The 6000-nt window shown below is 41.3% G+C and overlaps 1 long non-coding RNA gene across 2 annotated transcripts in view; it reads left to right on the forward strand.

The window, feature by feature from the left end:
- Positions 1 to 4626, forward strand: part of LOC140642576 (uncharacterized) — an 88896-nt gene extending 84270 nt beyond the window's left edge. For both annotated transcript variants that reach the window (XR_012039017.1, XR_012039016.1), the window contains 2 exons: positions 1148 to 1277; positions 4319 to 4626. This is a non-coding gene — a long non-coding RNA (uncharacterized lncRNA). The remainder of the gene's footprint in view (positions 1 to 1147; positions 1278 to 4318) is intronic.
- The last annotated feature ends 1374 nt before the right edge of the window (positions 4627 to 6000 follow it).

The raw sequence follows: 6000 nt of genomic DNA on the forward strand, positions 1-6000 counted from the left end.
ATTCTACCAAACTAGCTGTCTTAATATTGTGCCTCCATTTCGAAAACATGTCTTACTTCCTATTATATCCTGCATCCCTCATGATCACCTGGAAGAACAGGTGACCCACACTCCTCACCTTTGTCATCACAAAGGTCCTCAAAGGGGGAAATATGGCCACATCTATTTCCAGGTTTTGGTACTGTCCCAAATTATATATTCAAATTATTCATTTCAGAAATTAAGTGTGAATCCCGAAAGGTTGATATGGAGGATATTTGACATTGTTTTATCAATGGTTTACAATGTCTTCCTTATTGTTTCTCCCAAAATGGGTATGTAGTTCTGTATTTGCGGGGACATGTTGCTACCTTCATCTAAATGGTTGCTCAAAAGTCACCCTGTGAATATGAGTGCCTATGTTTCAATTAATGTCACAAACACACATTACTTTTTACACTTTGGGCATTTTCCAAAGTTACACTTTTTATAGATACTAGCTTTATTCTAACCCTCATCCCATTTCTCCCCATGTAAGGTGTAAGCATGGTGAAAATATATTTTTCTCAACTATGTAACAAATAGCCAGTCTACTTGCATTGAAACATGTATATATAATTAGTTAATTATACCCGATCCCGGGTCTCCATGATCAGGACCTGGGCTGAAGGCAGACACTAAACCACTGAGCCACCCAGGCTGCCCAAGATTTCCTTCCTCTTAACGTGGGATAGTATTTCATTGTAGACATTAATTTTTTTCCTTTTGTTAATCAATAAACATGAAGTCTTTTCCTTTTTCTTGGGTGTTGTGAAAGGTGCTGCAGAATATGTGAAGATATCTCTGTGAAATTCAGAATTCAATTCTTTTTGACCTATTTGCCAAAACTCAGATTGCTAAATTATATGACAGATCTTTTTAAATATGGAGGGGGGGAACTCCATGTTGTTTTTCGTCATGCTTTTTCAGTTTATATTCTCTGTTGGCTTCTTTAAGAATACGGCAACTCCAAGGCCTTTCTACAGCCCACTATGACTCAGGTTTCTCTGCAAGTCAATGATGTGTAATGGGGTCAAAAGTTTGAACTCTGATAATGTTATCACTCATTTGGGATGGTCTTCTAACATAAAGATGTCAAGAGCTCTTTCTATGGTCATCCATTTCCCAGGATCTACAGTCAGAAACCCAAAACAAAAACTATTTTGAAACCAACTGTGTACACCTGGACTGAAAAGTGGGCGAAAATATTTCAAGTTTGCAGAAAAGAATAATTCATCCATCAAAGGAGTCAATGGAAGGTAACATGAAAATTCATTCATTAAATGTACTCAAGAAATATTGTTCTAGGGGCACCTGGCTGTTTCTGTCAGCTAAGTTTCTGCCTCCTAGTTTCAGCTCTGGTCATGACCTGGAAGTCATCAGATTCACCCATATTCAGCATGGAGCCTGCATAGTACTTTCTTTTCCTTTCCCTCTGCCCCTCTCTTCCTTACACTTTCCCTTTTGCTCTCTATACAATAAAAAAAACAAAGAATCATTATTCAATTTTGCTTAGGGTGCCATACTAAAGACAAATATACTAAGCCATATTTTTTATTTTTCATGTGTGAAAATCTTAATTTAAATGGCCAGCCATTAGTTTATACCGAAATAGTAAAATCGCATTGAGAACTCATTTGGTCAGATTTAATGGTAGGTGTTGTTAAGCTAACACTTGGACATATTAGTCCATGTTAAATATTAGCAAATAAACCTCTTATGTTTTAATAAATAGAACATATTACTGACTTTAGAGTTAGGGAGTGTCACAATGCAGCATATAATATAAAATTTCCCTATCACCCTATTGTTTGGGGCACAATTTCCAGAATTATTCACAACTACATCAGCGTGGAACATTTATCACAAAGTACAGAGCGATGTAGAGATATTATTATTATTGATGTAGACAACTTATATTAAGGACTGCTCTGCATTAGGGTGTGTTTTACATATGCATAATATTAGTATCCTAGGGATGATGACCTGTGCCAAAGGGAGACACTCAACCAAAGAAACCACTCTGGTGCCCACATTATTACTGCTTTTAAAATCGGGACAAGATGACCCACAAGGTTACATTAGTTTCAGGTGTACCACACTTGATTGAACTTATGGTTATTGAAACTGTGCTCACCTCAAGCATAGATACTTGTGCCCCCATAGAGCACTATAACCATTCCATTGATCATATTCCTTATGCTGTACCTTTCACCCTGTGATTTTTTTAATGAATATGTTGAAGCCTGTCCCCTCCGCTCTTTCTCACAACTATGGCTATTTGTAAATGGTATACATTCAGTATTTAAATATCTCCCACAATGGATGATTTTAAAAATAACAGATTAGTGAAAAATGCAGTAGAGTAATAGACTGAATAGAACAGAATATAACGATTGCCTAACATTGAAAACACCTACCAAAAGACGGTTGAAATCAAGTGCAAAACCGTACAAAAGAGATGACAGCATATGTGGATCTACAGAGGCAGAAATGGTTTTGGAAGACATCAAGAAGGTAGCAACATTTAGCTGGGCTTCAAAACAAGCTCTATAAGCAAAGGGAACCTATCTTTGGATTTGCTGTGCACATCAGTTGTATTTTACATTGATTATTTCATGTTACTTAAAGTTGTCATTGCTTTTTTTAAAAAAAGTTTTTATTTATTTGAAAGAGAGAGACAGCGAGACAGCAAAAGAGAGTGTGTGCAAGGGTAGGGCAGGGGGAAATGTGGAATCACAACCCCGCTGAACAGGGTGCCCAAAAAGGGGATGGATCCCAGGCCCTTGGATCTTGGCCTGAGCTGAAGGTTTTTCCTCATCCAGCAATGAAGACAGCCTAGCAGTAGCTTCCTTTATGCTTATTACCCAGTCATTACCATCCAGTCTTCCCCTGTATCCATATAAACACTGATCTCACTAATACCTGAGCACCACAAACAAAGCACTGATAGTTATCCTGTGTACTCCTAGATGTTGCTTAGGCTGTGGTACCAGGTGTTGTCCACCAAAACTCAGTGAATAACTCTTCACCCACTTCTGTGCTAAGTCTGCCCCATTTTGCCTGAATTATAAATGCCGCTCTCTTGGTTTTCCTCTTTTTGATGTGAATACACATATAATAAGGAACAGTGTATTTTTTGGTGGTGTGTTGGAAGGGGAAGATGTTAACTCTGGGGTAAGGGACATTTACTCAGAAGCACTTTCTCCACCTTGAATTCTGAATTTGGAAATTCTTCTTCAGTCAACTTGAGGGATCAATCCCCCCAAAAAAGCTCATGCTTTCTCCATGGGTGTAATCTGTGCTTCGTTTGGGGGCCCATGGCATTACTACTGTTGTTCATTTGAAGTTCAATACTCACCAGGAGAACCTATGACAAAGTACACACATGAACCGACCCCCACCTTATCTTCTTATGTGTAACTGCAGATCATCTCAGAAACATCGAAACTGGTATGTATTCTGGGATCAGTCTCTTTCTTGGAAAAATCTCAAATAGTAAGGCAGATAGGGCAACCCTGTTGTACTCAGTCTGGACAGACACCCAGATTCCATGTTCCGAAGCTTGGGGTGTGTGTGATATAGGCAGCTTTTCTAGCTAAGAAAACAAGCCCATGTTTCTATAATCCTAGAGAGCCAAAGTAGTATCTCTGTGTGGAGTGGGTATGAGTAAAATAGGATTGGGGAGGTGACTTGTTGACTCTATACAGTGTGTGAGTGTGCGAGTGTATGTGTGTGTGAGAAAGAGAAGATCAGGACAGAGGAAAATAGACAGATAGAGACACAGAGAAATGCAGAGATAGGGAGAAGGAGAGCGAAAGAGTGAGGTAGATTCTGCAGCAGATATGTCCCACTGACACCACACGATGGACTTAGTCAATATTCTCAAAAGAAAAAAAAAACAAAAGAAAAAAACCTCATTACACAGCATATTTTAGAGTCATAAGACCTTGGGTGTCCAAACTGTGCATATCAGCCCATTCTGGGTAACCAATTGCTTCATATTCTCCAGTCCTCCATTTATAATGAGCAAGAGTCCCAAAATTACTCTCTAATTTTCTTCAAGCTTTAGTATTTGAGAGAAAGAGAGCAGAACAGGTTGAGAGGGGCAGAGAGAGAGAGAGAGAGAAACACACCCTTTGCTGAGCAGGGAGCCCCACACTAGGCTTGATTTCAGGTGCCAGAAGGCTGACCTGAGCTGAAGGCAGACTCTTAAATGCCTGAGCAACTCAGGCACCCCTCCCTGAGTTATTCTTGAGTGGCATGAAAATGTACTGATGGGTACTCTGTGTCCTTCTAGATGCATCCTATGATCCATTGGTCATTACACTCTTCCAGAAGATCAGAGTGGAAGTGAAATTAATTTTGTCAAGGCGAGCTTGAGGATCTTTGACTGAGGAACGAATGTCACTTTCTTGGTTTCTATCCACACAAATTCCAATGAAAGTCAGACAGTGTCCATTTGGGACGATATACATAATCTTCCAGCTTGGAAGAGTGTGGAGTGGTTGCCTCTTGCCAAGCATTACCTTATTCGAGAAGATGTTTATGTTGGTGACACCAAAGCTGGAAATAAACAGCATGATGGGGTAAATTCCCTCAGCAACAGTTTCTCGTGATTGGTTCAGTTTTGTTCAGGAACCAGTCTCTTCCTGTCTTTAGTCAGGAGAACCAATGTGATTCTGGGTTCTCACTGGAATTAGGATCACGGATGTAGAGAAAAAAACAAAAAAGTGTTGTGAAAAATCACAGAGGATGACAGAGCATGAGAGACTCCTACCATGGGAAACAAATAGGGGGTTGTGGAAGGGGAGTTGGGTGGGAGGATGGGGTGACTGGGTGATGCACAGAGGGGGGCACTTGGGATGAGCGCTGGGTGTTATATGTTAGCAAATCAAACTCCAATAAAAAAAATACACAAAAAAGAAACCACTGGAAAACCAATCGTCCAGGTGGAGACCCATGGTCAAGTTTTTAGAAGCAAACATGTGGCATTCAGGTAAGGATTTTGTGTCCATGGAGATAGGAGGAAGGGCAGGGACATGGACTCCAGTGCTCAGTGAGTTCAGCAAAGGGATGGAGGCTTATTCCAGAGTCAAGGTGCTCTTTGCAGCTCCCTTTAAAAGGCCCACAGGACATCCTTTTGAGGGTTACCCTGAAATGGTCTTCAATTTCTCAGGTCCAAACTCTGTGTCCTCACACTCAAAGTAACAGGACCACTGCTCCTGGTGGTCACTGCAAAGTCATCAACAAAACCTCCCTCATTCCTTGTCTCCACAGAATTCAGCCCTGAGCAGCCCCTGTTCTAAAACCCCTGGCCTGGGATCCAGGTCCAGTTTGGAAAGTTCCCTGCTCAATTTGTCCGGGATAAGGGAGTCCCACACTAAACTAGGCACCTACCCAGGCTCTAGCCTGCATCAGGAAGGAAAGGAGTATGCTCCTGAAGAGATTAAGGTGTCCCCCCTCTGCTTCATTCGTCTGAATACAACCAGAACATATGTGTGGAGTCATAGTCTTCTCCTCTGCTTACAAGCAGCCCCTGCTGGGATTCCTCTAGGACCTGAATGTGGAGCTTCCTGTCTGAGTGATGCCAGGACCTCACCGAGTGCCTGCCACATGATAGGAGCCCACAGACCAATGGAAATGAACAGTCATATCAGGCCAGCAAATTCCACTGCAGGAATCCCCAGGGCAGGGAGGTCACAGCTTCCTCATTTTTGGATCCTAGACCTGAGCTATCCAAGGAGGCAGCCAATAGACAGACCGTGGATGCTGACACAGGCCCACTCCTAGGATCTTGGGATAATGATGCGAGCTGCAGTCAGACACTTAATCTACTGAGCCACAAAGTTGCTCTTCTTTGGTCTATTCTGTCATAAATAGTGGGGTTATTTGTATACAATCATAAGAAGCATTCTACCCTGAGATTGGATTGTGCAGTTGGCCATATTCTTCTCTTATTTTTATCTAATGATCATTCTG

This window comes from Canis lupus, chromosome 11 (genome assembly GCF_048164855.1).
Source record: "Canis lupus baileyi chromosome 11, mCanLup2.hap1, whole genome shotgun sequence".
In the NCBI taxonomy this organism is placed as follows: Eukaryota; Metazoa; Chordata; class Mammalia; order Carnivora; family Canidae; genus Canis; species Canis lupus.